Raw genomic sequence first — 25,108 nt, 5'->3', positions numbered from 1 at the left:
AGGGATGGAGTGAGGTGGCCAGAGTCAGTCTGCTACAGCAGCACTACATCATCCATCATTGTGGGACTGTGGGACGACAACATCGTGGTGTTCAGAGTGGAATAGTGTGTAAATGTATGTATTAGTTGTTGTAATAAGTGATTAATATTTCAATGACAATGTGTTGTTTAGCATATGGACATAGTAGTGTGTGATGTTACAATACAACATTAAGTGTGTAGTTAAAGATACAAATAATTTATTAACACATATTGTTATCTGATTACACAATGTGAGGGTTTTTGTTAGAACATTAGATCTAATGCATATTATGTTATGGTGTCTTAACGTTTGTGTCATTATCGTCCTAACATTTAGTTCTTGTAAACTTTGCATGAAAAAACAAAGCATTTCAACTGAAAATTTAATATTTCTACATATATGCACATGTACATAGCAACTGAGGCTATTTTTAGACTTTCATTTCTATAAACACCATGCCATGTAAGAAATGTATATGGATGAATACTTTTTTAATAAAATATGAAATTGTTTAAGTTATCTTTGGAGGAGTATATATTGATATTTTACGCAACGTTTACAGAAAGGTTACACTTGATGTGAGATTTATTAATTTGCCATATTTTATGATGTTGAACATGTCTTATTGATTGTTATTAAATTTATATCAGTGTGTGTGAGTCCTAAATATACATACAAGAAATACATCAAGCTATTCTGCTGCTTTAGTTGCTGCTGGGTCGGGACAACGATGCTGAGGATGTGGGGGACAAGCATGACGCAGAAGGTAAAAGAGACGCTTTGTCAGGCCTTTTCTTGGCCACTTTGGGAAAAAATGCAATTTTGGGATTTTGAATTTGTTTTGTGCTAAAAGTCCATTGATTTGGGAAAAACACATTTAATATAAGTTTTAATTATACTTCAAATTATAGGAATAAAATCCTATTATAATAGTTATAAACTTTGTTAGATCTAATTGAAACATAATTCAGATATAATTTTCATAAGGAACAGCATATAACACACTTTGGGTATGGGTCCGTTAAACAGACCCATGAATACTCAAGCAAAAGCCCTGCTTGTGTATTTCCTGTTTATTAAGATGAGGTGGCAAAGAATGGTATGAATTTACATAAGGTAAAATATCCTTTTAAATTGTTTGTTTATTGTAAAATCATATATATTAGTCCGCATGTTATTTCATGGTTAAAAAAAGACTTTCATGGACGTGGTAGTTAATGCATGACTTTCTCAGTTTGGAAACAATAAATATGGAATTTGTGTAAGTTATTTTCCAGTGTGTTTGTATTTAATTTGTGGATCGTTTAACCCTTAAAATCAATAAAAAATAATGTCCCGCGAATAATAGTGTTTTTGCAGTGTATAAATAAGTGAAGTGTACGAGAATGATATGATATGATTTCACAGAAGGTAAAATGGCGTCTATTCTTGTGTATATCGTGTTTTCAGTACAACTTATTTTACTTGATGATCAATAACTCAAACCCTTTTCCAGCTCGATGCTTTATAACTTACCGATACAGACACCTCAGAAACACAACACCGCAATAATTTCTGTCATCCCCATGCAGGCCTTGAGTTTTTGTAAAGCTGTAAGATATTTAATTAAGCCTATTTGATTGGAATCTATTCCATCTAATGCCGTATAGAGTCTTATTGCGAGGAGGTGTTAAGTTTTCATTGAGTATACAGTGTGTTTTTTTTAGTCAAAACAGGCCCCGTCACAAAGGAGCATGATTTACATAAAACCACCATTTTTTCACAGGATATTATGCGTTCTTGTTAGTTTCATGGAATAAATGCGTTTTGTTTCATGGAATTAACGAGTATTGAAAAGTGTAAAAAAAAAAAATTAAATTGGAAAATTTGTATGGGAAAATAATTAAAACAAGCAAATTTGTTGAATTGATAGCACACGCCAATATGCTTCTGGACACAAAAGTATTATATTTGACACTCAAAACAACAATGTTTCAAGATACAAAGGGCCAAAACTCCGTTATGAACAGATGGTGTACATTGCCATTTGGCGTGCATCATCCTCTTATCCATATATATTCTCATTTCATATTTCAATAAAATCGGCCAAAGCACTTCAAAAATATGGCTCCGGACACACAAAAAGCATTTTCAAGATACAAAGGGCCATAACTCTATTATTAACTGATGGTGTACAATGCCATTTGGCGTGGATCATCCTCTTATCCATATGCATACTCATACCAAGTTTCAATGAAATCCGCCAAAGCACTTACAAGATATGGCTCCGGACAGACGGACGGAAAGACGGACGGACGGAAGGACTGACAGACAACGCAAAACAGTATCCCTCCGCCTATGGCAGGGGATAATAAAAAGTACAGAATCTCGTATTGAGCACATCTAAACTCACAAATTCGCACTGAAAGAAGCCCAAACACGTTTTAATAATATTATATTTATTCTTCGATATAGCATAAAAGAAGTTTACAGTATATTTACTGTATTCTGTTATATAAGTTAATATTATTTGCTCTTGAAAGCCCTTTATAAATTTAAGCACCGACAATGGAAGCCATATGTCTTATCAGGCATTATTATAATAATTTTCATTGTTCAAACATTTTTACGTAAAGGATCAATCTGAAGTTTGGCATGCACATTGAGGATAGATGAAAAATGATAAGGAAGTGCATATTTTTTGCGTTTTAAACAGTTCAGGTTGTCTTATAGGTTACATTATACTAAATAATCGTTTCATGTAGGGCTGTACTGACTAAAAAAATCATATTTTACTCAAAGCCATGTTTTACACTTTAGACTGGTGTTCTGACTTTATCTCTTGGATATATTGGAAGGGAAAGAAAAGGTGCTCAGTATTTAATCCCTGACATATGATAAAGTTAGAGACTAAAGTACAAGTTTGACCTGAAAACAGTTACAATGCACTAGAAAATGGCCGCAAAATTTAAGGCGCAAAAGAAGAAGAGTTTGCTTTGAGTAAAGTTAATGTTTGGTTTTAACATGACATATCTTTTTTATTGCTTAAATTGATTCAACTTAGAATGAACTTTCAGTAAAAGTTTGGTTATGGTGGTCTCTATGTTCAAAATGTTGCATTTATTTTCTCTTTAAGTTGACGCTTTTAAATTAAAATATATAGGGAAATCATTTAGTATATTGTGGCCTTTAATTAATTTAGCTTACACTAAAAAGGGAGAGAACTGTCAATATGTGCCAGCAGTGAGTTGTTGCCATTAAATTGTTTCATATTTTACTAATTTGTAATATATCTTACAACTTTTATGACATGATGGTTTACTTTGGAACTGTTGTCTAGTGTGAATTTAAACAGAGTTTAACACCAAAGACCTGTAAAGGCATGGTAAAAATGGTGTGTGTGTTTTTGTAACTTTGGGAATACATTAATATGATGTTGTTGCCTCCCGTTTATTATTATCCCCCGCCATAGGTGGATAGATATTGTTTTGGCGTTGTCTGTCCGTCTGTCTTTCCGTCCGTCCATTCGTTCGGAGCCATATCTTGGAAGTGCTTTAGCGGATTGCATTGAAACTTGGTATGAGTATATATATTGATAAGAGAATGATGCACGCCCAACGGCGTTGTACACCATCTGTTATGGCACTTTGTATCTTGAAAAAATGCTTTTTTGAGTGATAAATATAACACTTTTGTGTCCATAAGCATATTGGCAGGGGATATCAATTCAACGAATTTGCTTGTTGAAACTTGTATCAACAGTAAATCCTCTGTAAATGAATTGTAAAAGTTAACCGTATATGATTATGAGAACAATAAACCATTTATTACTTTTAACAAGATTATTTTCCATTCTTTTTTGTTGTTATGCAGGAAAAAACTGGCTTAAGACATGAGCCACGCTGTGGAATAATAGGGCTTAATGCATGTGCTTAGATTGTAGTCCCAGATTAGCCTGTGCAGTCCGCACAGGCTACTTAGGGACAACAATTACCTCTTTAAAGGTATGTTTTGTTGACAATAAGTATCATCAGAAAGTGTCCTCCCTGATTTGCTTATGTGGATTTCACATGCTAATCTGGGACGAAAGCTTATAATATTGATGAGCGGCAATTTGGCTTATAAAATTACACTGAAAGTTAAGTAAGAATAATTATTATGAATTTACAGGTTATTAAAGCATTAGCCAACACTTTTAATGTTTTAATACGAAATGGTTTAATTGCATTAATTTTCATTAATTGCTATTTAGGACAAGGCACCAATGAAATGCCAAATTAGAAATTCAGATAATTATGTTTTGCTGTTGAAAACCTTCACATCCAATCAAGAGGCATATATGTAGTGTATTATGCATTGTATTATAAAAATGTGTTACAAGTTCATATCCCCCAATCTAGTGTTGTTGTTTTCAGGAGAGCACCAGCATTAATATCGAGTTGGCCAAGCAACAGCACCAGTCTGGCCTGCAGGAGTCCCAATACAGAACCATCCTTTCCCTCCCCTGATCCCTAGCTCCTCCCACTGGACCTCCGGCCTCAAAGGGTCAGCATCGTTACACAAGTCTGTGCAATAAATCCTCAGCACGTCAAGTTTTCACGCGCTGTTATGAACAACCGAAATATCCGTGTCGAGATTTCCCCAAGCAAGCCCGAGTAGTTTTGTTTAGCTCTAGTGCCCGAGTGGGATGAGTGTTACAGAAGCGAGACGTTATAGCAGTACTTATGGTAACAGTTAACGCTAACAGTTAGTTCTTGCTGTGGACATCACGAAGAATCTCATGAAGAATTAAACGTTGAATAATTTGTTTAATTCTTTATAAGACAGCTATATATTCAGCAAGGAACGAGAGAAAAAAAGGAACAATTGAAATGATTCATTCAGAAGTATATCTGCTGTAGATAGTTAGGACAGTAGTAGCGTTACGGACTGTCCTCAGCGCACAATATATTCATGTGGTGCACCACAGACGCAAATTACCCCCATTATTGAAAACAAGTTGCTAAAAGTAAACACGTCCGGTTATGTACTCCGAGCCCAAAGGGCATTGCATTGAATTGGGACTAAAGAAGGCTAAAAAACATGACACCAGTTTTGTTGTATGCTCCAGTACACCCTTTGACTCTCAGCCCGAAGTTAATCAGAACTCAAACTCGGCCCTAAACAATATCCGCGAGGCCAGCATATCAGCTCAGCTTCTGAGCTTCAGGTGAGACCTTACAGTGTTAGTAACTTTGTCAAAGATTGGGCTTAAATTCAGCCCCATTCCTCAAAAAGTCTAATTTTGTATGCCCCCTTTCGAAGAAGAGGGGGTATATTGCTTTGCACATGTCGGTCTGTTGGTTGGTCTGTCGGTCGGTCCATCCACCGGGTGGTTTGTGGATGATAACTCAAGAACGCTTGGGCCTAGGATCATGAAACTTCATAGGTACATTGATCATGACTCGCAGATGACCCCTATTGATTTTGAGGTCACTAGGTGAAAGGTCAAGGTCACCGTGACCCGAAATGGTTAAATGGTTTCCGGATGATAACTCAAGAACGCTTAGGCTAGGATCTCGAAACTTGATAGGTAGATTGATCATGACTCGCAGATGACCCCTATTGATTTTTAGGTCACTAGGTCAAAGGTCAAGGTCACATTGCCCCGAAATAGTTAAATGGTTTCCGGATGATAACTCAAGAATGCTTATGCCTAGGATCATGAAACTTGATAGGTAGATTGATCATGACTCGCAGTTGAACCCTATTGATTTTCAGGTCACTATATCAAAGGTCAAGGTCACAGTGACCCGAAATAGTTAAATGGTTTCCGGATAATAACTCAAGAACGCTTATGCCTAGGATCATGAAACTTGATAGGTACATTGATCATGACTTGCAGATGACCCCTATTGATTTTCAGGTCACTAGGTCAAAGGTCAAGGTCATGGTGACCTGAAATAGTAAAATGCTTTCCAGATGATAACTCAAGAACGCTTATGCTTAGGATCATGAAACTTCATAGGTACATTGATCATTACTCACAGATGACCCCTATCGATTTTGAGGTCACTAGGTCAAAGGTTAAGGTCACCGTGACCCGAAATAGTAAAATGGTGTCCAGATGATAACTGAAGAACGCTTATTCCTAGGATCATGAAACTTGATAGGTAGATTGATCATGACTCGCAGATGACCCCTATGGATTTTAAGGTCACTAGGTCAAAGGTCAAGATCATGGTGACCTGAAATAGTAAAATGGTTTCCGGATGATAACTCAAGAACGCTTATGCCTAGGATCATGAAACTTCATAGGTACACTATTCATGACTGGCAGATGACCCCTATTGATTTTCAGGTCACTAGGTCAAAGGTCAAGGGCACAGTGACAAAAAACATATTCACACAATGGCTGTCACTCCAACGGAGAGCCCATATGGGGGGCATGCATGTTTTACAAACAGCCCTTGTTTTATAAATATTTACTGGTTAAAATTTACAATGCATTATTTGCCAAAAACAGTGTTTGATAGGTTGCAACAATGAGTTACTTGCCTTATTAAGCTGTATAAGTTGAAACTTAGTACAATCAAAATACAAATCAAAAATTATAAATTGTTAAGTATTTGTGTTCACGTATAACTGATTATGATTTTTATTTAAATTAGAAACCGGATGTTTGCAAAGACAATATCACTATACTGCTTTTTAGCCGGATTTTTTTCGAAAAAATCTCGGCTTATAGATTGATGTTGTCGGGCGGGCGGGGTGGCGGCGTGCTCGAAAATGTTAAAGTTCTTATTTCATGGTATAACTTTGGTATGCTTGGACCTAGAGTCTTCAAACTTGACATGAAGGTTGGCCAGGATTAACAGATGACCACTGGTCATTTCAAGGTCATTCATTTGAAGGTCAAGGTCACTGTGACCTTCAATATAAAAAATGTTAAAGTTGTTATAACTTTGGTATGCTTGGACCTAGAGTCTTGAAACTTGACATGAAGGTTGGCCATAACTAGTTAGTAACCACTGGTCATTTCAAGGTCATTCATTTGAAGGTCAAGGTCACTGTGACCTTGAATGTAAAAATGTTAAAGTTCTTATTTCATGGTATAACTTTGGTATGCTTGGACCTAGAGTCTTCAAACTTGACATGAAGGTTGGCCAGGATTAACAGATGACCACTGGTCATTTCAAGGTCATTCATTTGAAGGTGAAGGTCACTGTGACCTTCAATATAAAAATGTTAAAGTTGTTATAACTTTGGTATGCTTGGACCTAGAGTCTTGAAACTTGACATGAAGGTTGGCCAGAACTAGTAAGTAACCACTGGACATTTCAAGGTCATTCATTTGAAGGTCAAGGTCACTGTGACCTTGAATGTAAAAATGTTAAAGTTGTTATAACTTTGGTATGCTTGGACCTAGAGTCTTGAAACTTGACATGAAGGTTGGCCAGAACTAGTAAGTAACCACTGGACATTTCAAGGTCATTCATTTGAAGGTCAAGGTCACTGTGACCTTGAATGTAAAAATGTTAAAGTTCTTATTTCATGTTATAACTTTGGTATGCATGTACCTAGAGTCTTCAAACTTGAAATAAAGATTGGCCAGTACTAGAAGATGACCACTGGTCATTTCAATGTCATTCATTTGAAGGTCAAGGTCACTGTGACCTTAAATGTTAAAATGTTAAAATTGTTATAACTTTGGTATGCTTGGACATAGAGTCTTCAAACTTGACATGAAGGTTTGCAAGCACACTTAGATGACCACTGGTCATTTCAAGGTCATTCATTCTAAGGTCAAGGTCACTGTGACCTTGAATGTAAAAATGTTAAAGTTCTTATAACTTTGGTAGGTAAAAATGTTAAAGTTCTTATTCCATGTTATAACTTTGGTATGCTTGTACCTAGAGTCTTCAAACTTGACATAAAGGTTGGCCAGTACTAGAAGATCACCACTGCTCATTTCAATGTCATTCATTTGAAGGTCAAGGTCACTGTGACCTTCAATGTTAAAATGTTAAAATTGTTATAACTTTGGTATGCTTGGACCTAGAATCTCAAACTTGACGTAAAGGTTTGCAAGCACACTTAGATGACCACTGGTCATTTCAAGGTCATTCATTTCAATGTCATTCATTTGCTAGAACTGGTGTGATAGAAACCTTTTGGAGTGATCATAAGGCTGTCTGGATTTCTGTGTAGGTATGTGAAAGCAAAACAATAAATAGTATTATTTCATCTAAGTTTATTTTCTTACATTTGATAATGAAATTGATGAAAACTTCAAACAATATGTTACTAATTTGCTAATAAAAAAATTGAGATCAAACTTTCCTAATTGTCAATTCAAGTTCATATTTGTGACCTTAAATGTTATTGTTGTTCATGTATATGCATGCATTCAAAACATAACACAAGGTTTGCTCATGCCTTGAAAAGTACTTACATTTCATTTTGACCTTTGAACAATATTTCAGTAATTTAAGTATTGCATTGACAAAAACACGAAAGGTACTTTCCTGTCATTTAAATCAAAAATCCGGCTTCAATGCGGTCATCTCCGACCGCGGAACTCTTGTATATCCTTATGCACACACTTTTAACGCCAGTGACTAAACTTTACATCTAAGGTCTGTCTTACAAAAACAATTGCATAAAATGTAGACATCAACTAGTATCGATTCAATATCACATACATAAAAAAAATTTAACCAGAATAGGCTATTATTACTAGTATAATGGCCCCTGGTAGCAAGACAGAATATCATATACTTAATTCACCATAGACTTTCATCTGTTTTTGCATTTCTGTCTAATCCATAGGCAAAACGTGTGTGATCAAGTACTCATATACTTACAGTATTGTGTCTTATGACTTGTTGTATTGTCTATTGCAAGTTGTTTAGTCTCGCTTAATAAGATGTGCACATTTAAATGTGTACAGTCTCATATTTTAAGTTGTTCAGTGTCATGTTAAAAGTTGTATTGTTTTACAGTTAAAGTTGCCGATAATCAAATTAAAAATTATGTAGTCTTTCATTTTAAGTTGTTACCGGTAGGCTTATTTGGGCAGACACTTTGTGCACAATTTATAAAGCCCTGTTTTCTGGGTATGAGGCTCAAAGTAAATCCCCCTACATTCTGTTACAGAGTTGTACAAGATGATACCAGGTGAGCCTTGTTATGGGAAAAGGGTGCTTAATGCATGTTATGTACCATCCACAGATTAGCCTGTGCAGTGCGCACTCAGAATTATCAGGGATAATGCTTTCCATTTTTGAGGAAATTTTCGCTTTAAAGAAATTATTTCTAAACAAAAATCATGTCTTGGTGGAAAGTGTTATCTCAAGTTAGCCTGTGTGGACTGCACAGGCTAATGTGGTACTATACATATTCATTAAGCCCAGTTGTCCGGAATATGGCTCAAGTTAAGTCTGCCTCCAGTCTGTTGGTATTTGTAAATTCTGATTAGAACAAATATGGTATAAAAACCACTATGATTAAAAACTGGTAATTGAGACATCAGTGTACATATCAATGCAAATTTAACATACATATTAAGCAAGTCTAATAGTAGCTCACAATATCCCAATTTAACATAGTTTGCCATTTTTAAAGAGTTGGCTACTCATTTTTTCATAAAATTAAAAATTTTGAGCCGTTTTTTGTTCACAGAATATCATATCAAACACAGTTAATGTTTAAAATAACTTGGACAAAATATTGTTTTGTTATTGTTAAATGAAAATATAGATTTATGGGCGTCATCAAAGTACAGGCAAACTAGTATTGTAATATGATAGTTATTAAGGGCAAATGGCCTGTAACATAATTTTTACTCCATTGTGTATGTGAAAAAAAAGCCTTTTCTTTCCATCTTTATAAAGTACACGTAATAGGCACTTATATGCAAGTGGACTAATAAAATGACAATCTCCACGCAGAGTTGTCGTTCTTTGCTCTCACATACAACTCTGCGAAAGGCTCAGCACGCCATTTTGTCTATAAAATAGCTAAAACCGAACAAACGCATTCAATGTATATTTGATTGGATATTTAAGATCGCATGCATTAAATTAAGAAATATGACTTTAAAATGTACGATAAATCGTGCAAATACTTGCGAGTTTTAATGCAACTCTTTGGAACTATTTTATTGCCCATTTACGCAGATGGAATCATTGCACGCACTTTACATATGTAAATAATTGAACATAATGTTTATTGAGTGACGTTAGGAATTGCTTCGACGTGTGTATGTATGTTGGTTTCTTTACATCAAAAAATCATATCAATTTTATAAGAATGAATTAAGACTGATATAAGATATCATGGTATGAGATGGTTTTCTTAAATGCATTGAATGCAATGTAACCGTCGGGCAAAAGATTGTTTAGTATACTGTAACCTTAATGATAAACGCTTGGTATGATCATGACATGAATGAGACGCTTTCATAACAATAGTCCGTTCTGAGCCCAACACAGAGGTGAATGTAATGTAACCGTCGTGCAAGAGATTGATAAAATGAGCACTGAAACTGAACATTTCAACACAAACGCATGTCAAAGAATATATTTATGCCCCCCTTCGAAGAAGAGGGGGTATATTGCTTTGCACATGTCGGTCGGTCGGTCCGTCCGTCCACCATGTGGTTTCCGGATGATAACTCAAGAACGCTTGGGCCTAGGATCATGAAACTTCATAGGTAGATTGATCATGACTTGCAGATGACCCCTATTGATTTTGAGGTCATTAGGTCAAAGGTCAAGGTCACGGTGACCCGAAATAGTAAAATGATTTTCGGATGATAACTCAAGAACGCTTTTGCCTAGGATCATGACACTTCATAGGTAGATTGATCCTGACTCGCAGATGACCCCTATTGTTAGCCGGATTTTTTTCGAAAAAATCTCGGCTTATAGATTGATGTTGTCGGGCAGGCGGGCGGGGTGGCGGCGTGCTCGAAAATGTTAAAGTTCTTATTTCATGGTATAACTTTGGTATGCTTGGACCTAGAGTCTTCAAACTTGACATGAAGGTTGGCCAGGATTAACAGATGACCACTGGTCATTTCAAGGTCATTCATTTGAAGGTCAAGGTCACTGTGACCTTCAATATAAAAAATGTTAAAGTTGTTATAACTTTGGTATGCTTGGACCTAGAGTCTTGAAACTTGACATGAAGGTTGGCCATAACTAGTTAGTAACCACTGGTCATTTCAAGGTCATTCATTTGAAGGTCAAGGTCACTGTGACCTTGAATGTAAAAATGTTAAAAGTTCTTATTTCATGGTATAACTTTGGTATGCTTGGACCTAGAGTCTTCAAACTTGACATGAAGGTTGGCCAGGATTAACAGATGACCACTGGTCATTTCAAGGTCATTCATTTGAAGGTGAAGGTCACTGTGACCTTCAATATAAAAATGTTAAAGTTGTTATAACTTTGGTATGCTTGGACCTAGAGTCTTGAAACTTGACATGAAGGTTGGCCAGAACTAGTAAGTAACCACTGGACATTTCAAGGTCATTCATTTGAAGGTCAAGGTCACTGTGACCTTGAATGTAAAAATGTTAAAGTTGTTATAACTTTGGTATGCTTGGACCTAGAGTCTTGAAACTTGACATGAAGGTTGGCCAGAACTAGTAAGTAACCACTGGACATTTCAAGGTCATTCATTTGAAGGTCAAGGTCACTGTGACCTTGAATGTAAAAATGTTAAAGTTCTTATTTCATGTTATAACTTTGGTATGCTTGTACCTAGAGTCTTCAAACTTGAAATAAAGATTGGCCAGTACTAGAAAATGTCCACTGGTCATTTCAATGTCATTCATTTGAAGGTCAAGGTCACTGTGACCTTAAATGTTAAAATGTTAAAATTGTTATAACTTTGGTATGCTTGGACATAGAGTCTTCAAACTTGACATGAAGGTTTGCAAGCACACTTAGATGACCACTGGTCATTTCAAGGTCATTCATTCTAAGGTCAAGGTCACTGTGACCTTGAATGTAAAAATGTTAAAGTTCTTATAACTTTGGTAGGTAAAAATGTTAAAGTTCTTATTCCATGTTATAACTTTGGTATGCTTGTACCTAGAGTCTTCAAACTTGACATAAAGGTTGGCCAGTACTAGAAGATCACCACTGCTCATTTCAATGTCATTCATTTGAAGGTCAAGGTCACTGTGACCTTCAATGTTAAAATGTTAAAATTGTTATAACTTTGGTATGCTTGGACCTAGAATCTCAAACTTGACGTAAAGGTTATTGTTGTTCATGTATATGCATGCATTCAAAACATAACACAAGGTTTGCTCATGCCTTGAAAAGTACTTACATTTCATTTTGACCTTTGAACAATATTTCAGTAATTTAAGTATTGCATTGACAAAAACACGAAAGGTACTTTCCTGTCATTTAAATCAAAAATCCGGCTTCAATGCGGTCATCTCCGACCGCGGAACTCTTGTTTTTCATGTCACCAGGTCAAAGGTCAAGGTCACAGTGACAAATCGTATTCACACAATGGCTGCCACTACAACGGACAGCCCATATGGGGGGCATGCATGTTTTACAAACAGCCCTTGTCCTCATTGGTGTGGTACAAATACTTTTTTCAATTTGGCAAAAAAATTGCTGGTGTATTACTAATTTACTAGTTCAAAAGACTTCATATTGGTTTTCTCAATGTTACAGCAACTGCTAAGCACAGAAGACAAAGGAGTAGTGAAAGGCTCAGCCAAATCAAAGTCCAGCAATGTGAGGGTGACACAGCCTTTCCATGTCCTGGTATTGCAACATGAAGGACATTTTAGCTGAAACTAACAAGGGAGAGAACTGTAGATCTGCACCAGCAGTGAGTTGTTGCCCTTAAGTTGTTTAATGTTTTATTTATTTTTATTATGTCTTACAACTTACATGTTGATTGACTTTAAAACAGTTTTCTAGTGTGAATTTAAACAGATTTTAACCATAAAAGATCTGTAAAGGCATGGTAAAATAATATGTTTGTGTGTTTTTTTTTTCAATGTTGGTGAGACATTAATATTATTATTAAATATTGATATTGTTGCCTCCCATTTATTGAAACATATATTAACAATAAAACATATCTAATGGCATTTTAAAAGTAATGTGATTAATAGAATAAGTACAATTAAAAAATATTAAATTTTTAACCAGATGGTTTTCCTTCTTTTTGTTATGCAGCAAAAAATTGGCTAATAGATAAATAAGCTGTGATGTGGAAAAATGGGGCCTTATGCATGTGCTTAAATTGTTGTCACAGATTAGCCTGTGCAGTCCACACAGGCTAATCATGGACAACACTTTCCTCTTAAAGGTATTTTTCATTGAACAAATAATCCTCTTTATGAAAATCCAGTCTAGTCAGAAATTACCCTCCATTATTAGCTTATGTGAATTTCACATGCTTATCTGAGACGACACTTTCTAACATTAGTGATCCGCATATTGGCTTATGAAAATACATCTCTGAAAATGGAGTAAAGATAATAGATATAAATTTACAGATAAGTATAGCATTAGCCAATACTTTTCTTGTTGTAATACAAAATGACTTAACTGTATTTATGTTCATGCTATTAAGGACAAGGAACCAATTAAATGCCAGATTAGAAATTCATATTGTTGAAAACCTTCACAATCTGTCAAGAGGCATAGTTTGTTATAGATTATAATATAATTTGTTACAAGTTCCTATCACCCACTGTGTTATTTTTGTTTTCAGCAGAGCACCAGCATTGATATCGAGTTGGCCCAGCAACCGCACCAGTCCCGCCTGCAGGAGCCCCAGTCCAGAACGACCCTTCCCCTCCCCTGACTTCTAACTCATCCCCCTTGACCTCCTGACTCAAAAAGTCAGCATGATTGAATAACTCTGTTCTGCAGGAAATTCTGAGCATGATTCTGTTCTGAACAAACGCAATGCCCATGCCACGTTTTCCAAACATAAGCCTGGGTAGTTTTGTTAAGCTAGAGTTCCCTGTGGGCCTGAGAGGGACAAGTGTTACAGACACGAAAAGTAATAGCAGTAGTTATGGTAACGCCAACAGTCAGTTGTTGCTGTTGGACATCACAACAAATATCATGAAAAATAAAACGTTCAATAACTTGTTCCAATCTTTATGGGACAAACAGAAATTGAACGGGAGAAAATCAAGGAACAATAAAAGCGTAAGCTTTCCTAGTGGGATACTTCTGCTGTTAATAGTTTGGACGACTGTAGGGTTACGGACTGCCCCAGATTGTCCTCTCAGCGGACTAAATATCATAATAGAACGGACTTTTGGCAATGTTACTGACAAACAAAGGGAGTAATGACTTGGTTGTGAATACCCAGAGCATTAGACATCCATGCTGACAAAGAAAGGCAGTAATGACTTGGTTGTGAACACCTCGAGCACGATACATCCATGCTGACAAAGAAAGGCAGTAATGACTTGGTTGTGAACACCCAGAGCACAATACATCCATGCTGACACAGAAAGAAGTAATGACTTGGTTGTGAACACCCAGATCACGATACATCCGTGCTGATACAGAAAGGCAGTAATGACTAAGCTGTGAACACCCAGAGCACGATACATCCATGCTGACACAGACAGGCAGTAATGACTTGGCTGTGAACACAGAACACGATACACCCATGCTGACACAGAAAGGCAGTAATGACTTTGCTGTGAACTCAGAGCACAAAACATCCATGCTTACACATAAAGGCAGTAATGACTTGGCTGTGAACACAGAGCTTAATACATCCATGCTGACACAGAAAGGCAGTAAAGACTTGGTTGTAAACACCCAGAGCACATTACATCCATGATGACACAGAAAGGCAGTAATGACTTGGCTGTGAACACAGAACAGGATACACCCATGCTGACAAAGAAAGGCAGTAATGACCTTGCTGTGAACACAGAACACGAAACACCCATGCTGACACAGAAAGGCAGTAATGACTTGGCTGTAAACACAGAGCACAATACATCCATGCTGACACAGAAAGGCAGTAATGACTTGACTGTGAACACAGAGCACAATACATCCATGCTGAAACAGAAAGGCATTTATGACTTGGTTGTGAACACAGAGCACAATACATCCTTGTTGACACAGAAAGGCAGTAATGACTTTGCTGTTAACTCAGAGCACGATACATCCATGCTGACACAGAAAGGCAGCAATGACTTGGATGTAAACACCCAGAGCACAATACATCCATACTGACACAGAAAGGCAGTAAAGACTTGGTTGTAAACACCCAGAGCACAATACATCCATGCTGACACAGAAAGGCAGTAAAGACTTGGTTGTAAACACCCAGAGCACAATACATCCATGCTGACACAGAAAGGCAGTAAAGACTTGGTTGTAAACACACAGAGCACAATACATCCATGCTGACACAGAAAGGCAGTAAAGACTTGGTTGTTAACACCCAGAGCACAATACATCCATGCTGACACAGACAGGCAGTAAAGACTTTGTTGTATACACTGAGAGATCCATACATCCATGGGGTGTGCCACAGACTCAAATTACGCCCACTATTGTGAACAAGGTGCTTAAAGTGAACATGTCTGGTTTCTGTTTTCTGTTTTGTTATGAGCACTTAGCACTCCGAGCCCAAAAGGCCTCACATTGAATTGAGAAGGCTTTGAAAATGACAGCAGTTTTGTTGTGTGGTCCAGTACGCCCTTCGACTCGCAACCTGAAGAAAGCAGAACTCAAACTCGCCTCTTAGCAATATCAACAAGGCCAGCATGTCATCTCAGCTTCTTGAGCTTCAGGTGAGACCTTACTGTGTTTATTATTTTTTTGAGATTGGGGCCGAAATTCAGCCCCATTCTTATCTCAAAAAGTCTATATCCATAATTACTGGCTTAAGTTCTCAATTCATGGTTTCCCAGTAGAAAAAGAATGTTTTGATAGGTTGCAACATTGAGTTAATCAGAACTCAAATTCAGCCTTTGGCAATATCACCGAGGCCAGCATATCAGCTCAGCTTCTTGAGCTTCAGGTGTGATCATACAGTGTTATTCATTTTGTCGAAATTGGGGCAAAATTGAGTCCCATTCCTAATCTTAAACAGTTTATTTTTTCCATAATTACTGGCTAAAGTTCTCAATTCAAGGTTTGACCCCAAACAATGTTTTAATAGGTTACAAATTGAGTTTGTTTCCATATGCAGCTGTATAAGTTGAACCTTAGCACAATTTATCTTGATAACACTTATTCTCATTTTTAACCTGGTTTTTAACCAGGTTTTCCGAAGGAAAAAAACTGGTTATTATATAGATTGGCGAATGCGGGCGGACTGGCTGGCTGGCTGGCGGGCGGGCGGAACAAGCTTGTCCGGGTCATAACTTTGTTGTTCATTGTGAGATTTTAAAATCATTTGGCACATTTGTTAACCATCATTAGACGGTGTGTTGCGCGAAAAAATTACGTCAATATCTCCAAGGTCAAGGTCACACTTTGAGTTCAAAGGTAAAAAATAGCCATAAATGAGCTTGTCTGGGCTATAACTATGTCATTCATTATGAGATTTTAAAATCATTTGGCACATTTGTTCACCATCATGGGACGGTGTGTCGCACGAAAGAATCACGTCAATATCTCCAATGTCAAGGTCGCCACGACTAAAAATAGATTTATTTTAAAACAAACTTACAAAGGGGGTTAATTTTGTTTGTTCATTTCAAAAGTTCAGTTTGAGTTGTCTCCCTTTATCAGATTTTTTTTCACAATGAAAACCTGGTTTTGTGACAATTTTGTCCCTTGTTTAAACTATGTTTAGCAAAAACTACAACCATTTTCCCAATTAAATTCAAAACACTATGATTTTTTAGCTCATCCATTTTTTGAAAAAAAATTATGAGCTATTGTCATCACCTTGGCGTCGGCGTCCGGTTAAGTTTTGCGTTTAGGTCCACTTTTCTCAGAAAGTATCAATGCTATTGCATTCAAACTTGGTACACTTACTTACTATCATGAGGGGACTAGGCAGGCAAAATTAGATAACTCTTGCGTGCATTTTGGACAGAATTATGTGCCCTTTTTATACTTAAAAAAAATGAAAATTTTGGTTAAGTTTTGTGTTTAGGTCAATTTTATTCCTTAAGTATCAAAGCTATTGCTTTTATACTTGCAACACTTACTAACTATCATAAGGGGACTGTGCAGGCAAAGTTATGTAACTCTGACTGGCATTTTGACAGAATTATGTGGCCTTTTTATACTTAGAAAATTGAAAATTTGGTTAAGTTTTGTGTTTAGGTCCACTTTATTCCTACAGTATCAGAGCTATTGCTTTCATACTTGCAACACTTATTTACTATCATAAGGAGACTGTGCAGGCAAAGTTATGTAACTCTGACTGGCATTTGGACGGAATTATGGGCCCTTTATACTTAGAAAATTAAAAATTTGTTTAAGTTTTTTTTTTGGTCCACTTTACCCCTAAAGTATCATAGATATTGCTTTCATACTTGGAACACTCGCAAACTATCATAAGGGTACAGTAAAAGGACAAGTTGCATAACTCTGGTTGTCATTTTTATGGAATTATGGCCCTTTTTTGACTTAGTAACTTTGAATATATGGTTAAATTTTGTGTTTCGATCCACTTTACTTCTAAAGTATCAAGGCTATTGCTTTCAAACTTCAAATACTTTCATGCTATCTTGAGGTAACTGTACCTGGCAAGTTAAATTTTACCTTGACCTTTGAATGACCTTGACTCTCAAGGTCAAATTATTAGATTTTGCTAAAATTGCCATAACTTCTTTATTTATGATTAGATTTGATTGATACTTTGCCAAAACTACTCTTGGCTGACATACCACAATAGACTCCACCCAAACCATCCCCCGTGCCCTCCCCCCTCCCCCCCCCCCGAATCTTCCCCCCCCCCCCGAATCCTCCCCCCCCCTAATTTTTTTTTTTAAGATCATCTCACAAATGACCACCACATCCTTACACATTACACCCCCCCCCACCCCACCCCCCAATTTTTTTTTGAAACAGTTAAAAAACATTTTTTTTCCCATTTTTGGAAGATAATGTAATAAATGTCCACACCCCCACACCATACACCTCTCTTCACTCCACCCCTCCCTCCTTTGTGATTGAAATTGACAGTCCCTTCACCTTTAAAAAGAAAATAGATGAGCGGTCTGCACCCGCAATGCGGTGCTCTTGTCACGAATAGTCCCAATCCAAAAAAGGTAAAAATAAACTCTGCACAGAGCTAGCCCCTAGTTATAGCACATTTTAAAGTTTTTTTTCAGAATAACTGGCTTAATTATACCCCCACAAACGAAGTTTAGGGGGTATATAGGAGTGAACTTGTCTGTCGGTCAGTTGGTCTGTCGGTCTGACTGTATTAAGTGTCCGCTCTCTAATTCAAGTAGTTTTCATCCGATCTTCACCAAACTTGGTCAGAAGTTGTATCTTCATGATGTCTAGGCCAAGTTCGAACATGGGCCTTTCCGGGTCAAAAACTAGGTCATGAGGTCACTTGGCGCGTTTTAAACAATCAGCATGTTGTCCGCTCTCTAATTCAAGTAGTTTTCATCAGATCTTCACCAAACTTGGTCTAAAGTTGTATCTAGATGATTTTGAGGTCAAGTTCAAACATGGGCATTGCCGGGTCAAAAACTAGGTCACGGGGTCACTTAGTACGTTTTACACATTGAGCATGTCCGCTCTCTATTTCAAGTAGTTTAAATCCGATCTTCACCACACTTGGTCAGAAGTTGTAACTAGATGATGTGTAGGTCAAGTTCAAACATGGGCCATGCCGGGTCAAAAACTAGGTCACGTGGCCATTTAGTGTGTTTTTAACCTCACCATGTTGGCCGCTCTCTAATTCAAGTAGTTATTATCCAATCTTCATCAAACTTGGTCAGAAGTTGTATCTAGATGATGTCTAGGTCAAGTTTGAATATAGGTCATGCCGGGTCAAAAACTAGGTCACGGGGTATCTTAGTGCGTTTTAAACCTCACCATGTTGTCCGCTCTCTAATTCAAGTAGTTTTCATCCAATCCTCACCAAACTTGGTCAAATGTTTTATCTGAATGATCTTAAGGACAAGTTTCAACATGGGCCATGCCGAGCATAAAACTAGGTTTTTGGGTCACTTTGTGCATTTTTTAACATTCAGTATGGTGTCCTTTCTCTTATTCAAGTAGTTTTCATCCGATCTTCACCAAACTTGGTCAGAAGTTTTATCTAGATAATCTGAAAGCCAAGTTCGAACATGGGCCATGCTAGATCAAAAACTAGGTCAAGGGGTCACTTAGTGCGTTTTAAAAATTGAGCATGGTGTTTGCTGTTTTTGTGAGGACGGCATGCAAAATATTATGTGTCAATGTGGCATGTGGGGGTATTCGTCATGTCTTTGACAAAGCTCTAGTTTGCTTATTTCACTAAGTTTAATTACTATTTTGAACTCACATATATTGTATCTTATTAAATGCCATACAGTTGTATTGTCTCACATTTAAAGTTGTTAAGTCTTAGGTATAAGTCATAAACTGTCACATTTAAAGGTGTGCAGACTCACACTTAAATATGTAGATGTAACATTTAAAGTTGTGTTGTCTCACATTTTAAGTTGCTGAGTACCACATTTAAAATTATGTAGTATCAATTTTAAAGTTCTATAGTCACACAATTAAAGGTGTACAGTCTCACATTCTAAATTGCTCAAGTAATGCGTGGTTTTGATTTACAAAAAATAAATATAACACTTTGCTACAAACCCAAAAATTCCAATTTAAAGCTGATGCCCGTAAAACATTGATACTTCGTTATTCTGAGTTCTAATTGGTAAAAAATTAATTGCAATATTTTAAATATCAATTATAGGCACAATGTTTGGCATTTAAAAAAACAGGTCTGTAAAGTAAGGTGTTGCAAGGCTTATTCATGTGTCACTAAACAATCCGGTTTAAGTTTACTTTCCATTTCCTTTTCAGTGAACTTTACTAGCAAACATGACAAACGTCATTGAAGTGAAAGTCAATGACAAACCCCTTCTTGCACAAATACTACAGCTCGCTTAAGAAATTCAGCATGAAGACGTCTTGTGTCAGACTACCAAGCCTCCTATCAATATCTCCTCCCATGTTGGCTACATCAACACTTCCAACAGCAGAGCCTAGGTGAATTCGACTTCCGTCTCAGCATTGATGTGGCTTAGCAACAATTGGATGATTGCGTCGACAAATTAGGCCGGACAAGTTGCTCGAACTGAAACGATCTGATTCAACAGGTAGAGCAGGCGTTGCCTGACACGTCTGTTAATGTGACTGACCTCGATATGGTGTTCTTGAAAAATGTGAACCTTAGGCCTGGAGAGCAGTATGCGATTGACGCCATTCAACAACAGTTGTTGTCGGCAATTCTCGGGTTTGGGGTGGCGACTTCGGCGTTGGGACTCACTCCATCTCTGTCTATGGCCCAGTCGCAGCAGCAGCAGCAACAAGAACAATAAGAAGTATCTTAGCGGTGTTCTGCAATATGGGGCTTAAATTGTCATCCCAGATTAGCCTATGCAGACTGCACATAATTAAGTCCTATTAAATTGTCATTCCAGATTAGCCTGTGCAGACTGCACATACATTAAGCCCTATTAAATAGTCATCCCAGATTGTGCAGACTGCACATACATTAAATCCTATTAAAGTGTCATCCCAGATAAGCCTGTGCAGACTGCACATACATTAAGTCCTATTTTTTCCCAGAATGCACTCATATAGTTCACTTAACATCAGTCCGTTGTCTGCCTGATTGAGGAAAAGTTCATAGCATCAAATAGGAATTCTGTGTTTTTATATTGATCAAACTTGGTAAATGAATGCGAATAACACTTGATTTAATATAAGTTTTAGAATGTCAAGCATAGTTTGTCTATTTTGCGGCCGAAATTCAGCTCCTGTACCAAAAGTTTCTCCTTGCATGAAAACTCCCGCTTTTCTATTCAATTTTAGTAAAACAATTATTTAAATGCTTTCAGTACATTATAAAATTATTGTCTTCATTATTTTCCGATATTTATTTAAATTCTTTGGAATCTGTTTGGAAGAGCCGGTTCCTACAGGACCAGACGCACTCATAGATTGGTACGCAGCTGAACAACAGGCTCTCTGGTCAGCTGGACCCGAACGCCCAGGGATTTTTTCTGGCCAAGTTTCATGGGGCAAATGCCCAATGAGTTCTACCCGAGGGTGCAGCGTCTCTAGACCTGGGGCTCCAGACTGCCTTACTCAGGGGCCAAGATTACTTTATCTGCAAGGTACATTGGTAATTTATCATGTATAATGTGTGATGTGTTTTTTTACTCCAAATTCAATTTAAATAGTGTGTGCGTTTTATATATTGATTAAACTATATTCTAGCTGACAGTTCTTATGATATTGTTAATATTTATAATAACCGCCAATTTGTATTGCCTTGAAATGGCGCAGGAGTGGGGCGTAAATATTTGTTCTTGTCTGTTATTCGGTCTGCCCTTCCTTAAATCCGTCCTTATGTCTGTCCCACCTTTTTTGAGTTACACATAACTTAATAAATATTTTAAGATAGGGATAAATTATTATTTAGTAGGCTAGGTTTGTATCAAGTGTACAGCATATAGAAGTATAGTATCTAGTGTTTAATTGTGTATCTCTTTTCTATCAGAAGTCTTCAAATTTAATGTATTTCTTATTATTTTTTAACTCAAACAAAATTGATTCAAATATAACTAATGCCATTTCAGAATGCATTGAATTATTTGGTTTACAGGGAAACATTTCTGGGATGCCCTGAGATCTTTTTTTCTGTTTACAGAGATCTTATACTCACAGGTTCCCCAAATACAACTCAGCCACAACATCCTAATCGGTAAGTCCCGTTGCCATGGCAAAACGGGTAACTTTGGTAAAGCATTCTGGAGACCCTGGCTTTACAAATAGTTAAAACTCAATGCGATTTGGGGTTTCTGCTCTTCAATTAAGAAGACCAGTACAAATTATTTGATTTCAAGGGTTCATCAACAACCTTATTTTACTATTTTGACATTCGAAGAAGATGCAACAGTTTCACGCTAATCCCTGACATTCAGACTTGAATTAGGAATCCAGAGCTTTATTAAAACACAGAATAACATGGAAAACACCCACTTTTTCAGCAGGTTCCAATATATCTAAATTGTTAACCTTTACAAAGTGAGGTTCCATTTTAAATGTAAGTATGTTTATAAAAAAAAATTGATACCTAAGAGGGGTCACTGATGTTTGTAGCTTTGCATAAAATGTTGTTTTGTTTTGTGGAGATCAGAACATCTAGTTTAGAGACGAATTATAAATTATGAACTATTGGATTATAATTTTAATGGTTTATAAAATCACACGTAAATACAAGTGTCCATAGCTTGTGTATTGAGTGCATCAGGAATTTCCCATATGTATATTCCCCCGAGAAGTAATTGTGATCACCCTATGTCATTGAGCGTGCTGTGTGCTGCTTCAACTGTCAGCTTGTTTAAGAATCTAAAGGCCTGAATGTTTATTGAACCTTGATGAAACTGGGTCAAAATGTTCTGGCATTATCAAGGCAAAAAGTTTATTTTGACAATTTTTAGCCTGAGTTTAAACCAAGGCCACTTGTGTAACAATACACTAGGTCTCACATCTCAATTGTCATGACTCAATCATGATCAAAGATGATTATCATGATATGTTATAGGTTAAGTTTGAATCTGTCACATTGCTTCCAAAAACTAGGTCACCAGTTCAAACCTTGAAACAAACTTGGTTATCACTCTATAGGCCAGATTTATGCCACATCAATTATGAAAGTTAATCAGAATGTTTAAAGTGAAGTCAAAAAGTATGTCACAAGGTCATGTCTTCTACAGTAGGTTTACCTTTAATTGAGGTGAGCATTTCAGGCACTTTTTTCCATTTACAACAATTCAACATTCAGATACTTGTCCATGAAGGACCATTGAGCTTTTTTAAATTATGAAACAGTTTGATTGATTTAGAAAAAAGGTTACATATAAGGATTTGTGTATGTTCAGTGTAATTACAACACGGGATGTCCCATGCACACATAGATTTAATGAGATACAAAATGCTCGTTTTTAAATATGTGTGGCACAATATATTCCATTTTATTTTTCCGCAACAATATCTATTCATATGACACTTACATGGTGCATGAACATGTGTGGAATATATTGATTCACACAAAACAAAAAAGAGCAATGTGTATCTTGATCTATATTACCAGACCACATCTAGTGATCAAATTTTGGATATTGCTATAAGGAACATTGATTTTTTTATGTGTTAACTTTATTTTTTGAAATATTGTACGAAATATTAATTGATTTTGAGTGTTTATGGTCTTTTAATTGTTGTTTTGATACTTACAATGTTATAGATTTTTATGTCATTGTGATTATCATGCCCGTGTGACTTTTTATTCCTCCCGAACCCAATAACAATCACAAATTAACTCATCAATTCAATACCTCCGGAACCCACTAACAATCACACATTAAGTCATCAATTTTATACCTCCTGAACCCACTAACAATCACAATTTATTCATCAATTAAAATTTTTATTATTCCATTCACAAGTTGAACAATTATGTCTTTGTTGTACCAACCTTAGCACTGTTGGGTTTCTATGTCTATTGCGAAATGAAGTCAATATTTGCACCTTGCCATTCATACTAAATGCAGACAAAAATAATAATATGTTACAGGATTTTTATGTAACAACTTATGTTCACTTTGTGTTGTTATTATAAGAGTTAAAAGGTAGCTTTGAAAACATGAATTAGCCTTGCTCTGGGAAATGCAATCCGCACAGGCTAGTCAGGGAATTCACTTACCTCTGGGAAATGCAATCCGCACAGGCTAGCTTGGGAAACCACTTACGTCTGGGAAACGCAATCTGCACAGGCTAGTCAGGGAAACCACTTACGTCTGGGAAACGCAATCTGCACAGGCTAGTCAGGGAAACCACTTACCTCTGGGAAACGCAATCTGCACAGGCTAGTCAGGGAAACCACTTACCGCAAAAACTGGATTTTGATAATGAAATGCTTCCTTAAAAACCAAAAAATCAATAAAAGCAAAAGTGTTGACACTTGTTAACATCTGCTATCCGTTTCAAAATAAGTTTTATTGGATCATCATGAAAATGTTCAATATTGTTTTGGGGCATACTATCTTTTACAAGTTTAGTAACCAGCCAGATCGCATTGTCTTGTTTAATGAAGAACATAGACCGTTAAACATATCTAACATTATACACACGATCAATGTGAACCAGACCGTTAAACATATCGAACATTGTACACACAATCAATGTAAACCAGACTTCTAACCGGGAGTATTTTGTTGGTTTTATCTTTCTTCATTTTTTTGGTGTGTGAAATGTCGGAAAAGTTGCGACTCGACTAAGGTACATTGGTACTGTCATTTACTATGTATAATGTTCAGTGTTTATGCCCCCGGTAGGGTGGCATATAGCAGTTGAACTGTGCGTCAGTCAGTCTGTCCGTCTGTCCGAAAACGTTAACATTGGCCATAACTTTTGCAATATTGAAGCTAGCAACTTGATATTTGACATGCATGTGTATCTCATGAAGCTGCACATTTTGAGTGGTGAAAGGTCAAGGTCATCCTCTAAGGTCAAAAGTAAAAAAATACAATCCAAGGGATTAGCTTTAACAGTTTTTTATGGCAATTTCGGGGCCGATATTCGGCCCCATTCCCCTCAAAAAAGAGTATATATTTTTCCCCCATTTTGTAAAAAAAATCCCCTCCAGATGTTGTTTTTTTTTTTTTTTTTTTTTATAAAGAACTGTTTCCTAATCCTGATAAATATATCTCAAATTTATTTCATAAATAACTAACAAAGTATATAACTATAATTTATATCATTTTTAATTATTATTAAGTGTTATATTAAATTAGATTAGATTTTCCCAAATCAGTGGACTTTTAACATGAATTGCATTTTTCTCCCAAAATTGCCATGAAAAGGCCTGATGTATTTATATTGTGTCAATATTTGTTGATAAA

The 25,108-nt window shown here is 36.5% G+C and overlaps 1 long non-coding RNA gene across 2 annotated transcripts in view; it reads left to right on the top strand.

The window, feature by feature from the left end:
• The first annotated feature begins 8 nt into the window (after positions 1 to 8).
• The window catches only part of LOC127869144 (uncharacterized), a 41,909-nt gene continuing 16,809 nt past the window's right edge, over positions 9 to 25,108 (top strand). The window contains exons 1-7 of one of the 2 annotated variants that reach the window (XR_008044428.1): positions 9 to 114; positions 730 to 787; positions 4,416 to 4,545; positions 12,687 to 12,846; positions 13,741 to 15,802; positions 19,998 to 21,316; positions 21,853 to 21,906. This is a non-coding gene — a long non-coding RNA (uncharacterized LOC127869144). Of the gene's footprint in view, positions 115 to 729; positions 788 to 4,415; positions 4,546 to 4,734; positions 5,210 to 12,686; positions 12,847 to 13,740; positions 15,803 to 19,997; positions 21,317 to 21,852; positions 21,907 to 25,108 lie in introns of those variants that run through there. The other variant, XR_008044427.1, reaches the window with a different exon arrangement.

The sequence above is a fragment of the Dreissena polymorpha genome, chromosome 2, assembly GCF_020536995.1.
Source record: "Dreissena polymorpha isolate Duluth1 chromosome 2, UMN_Dpol_1.0, whole genome shotgun sequence".
NCBI classification, from domain to species: Eukaryota; Metazoa; Mollusca; class Bivalvia; order Myida; family Dreissenidae; genus Dreissena; species Dreissena polymorpha.
The sequence above is the reverse complement of the archived record's forward strand: the minus strand, read 5'-3'. Positions and strand labels throughout refer to the sequence as shown.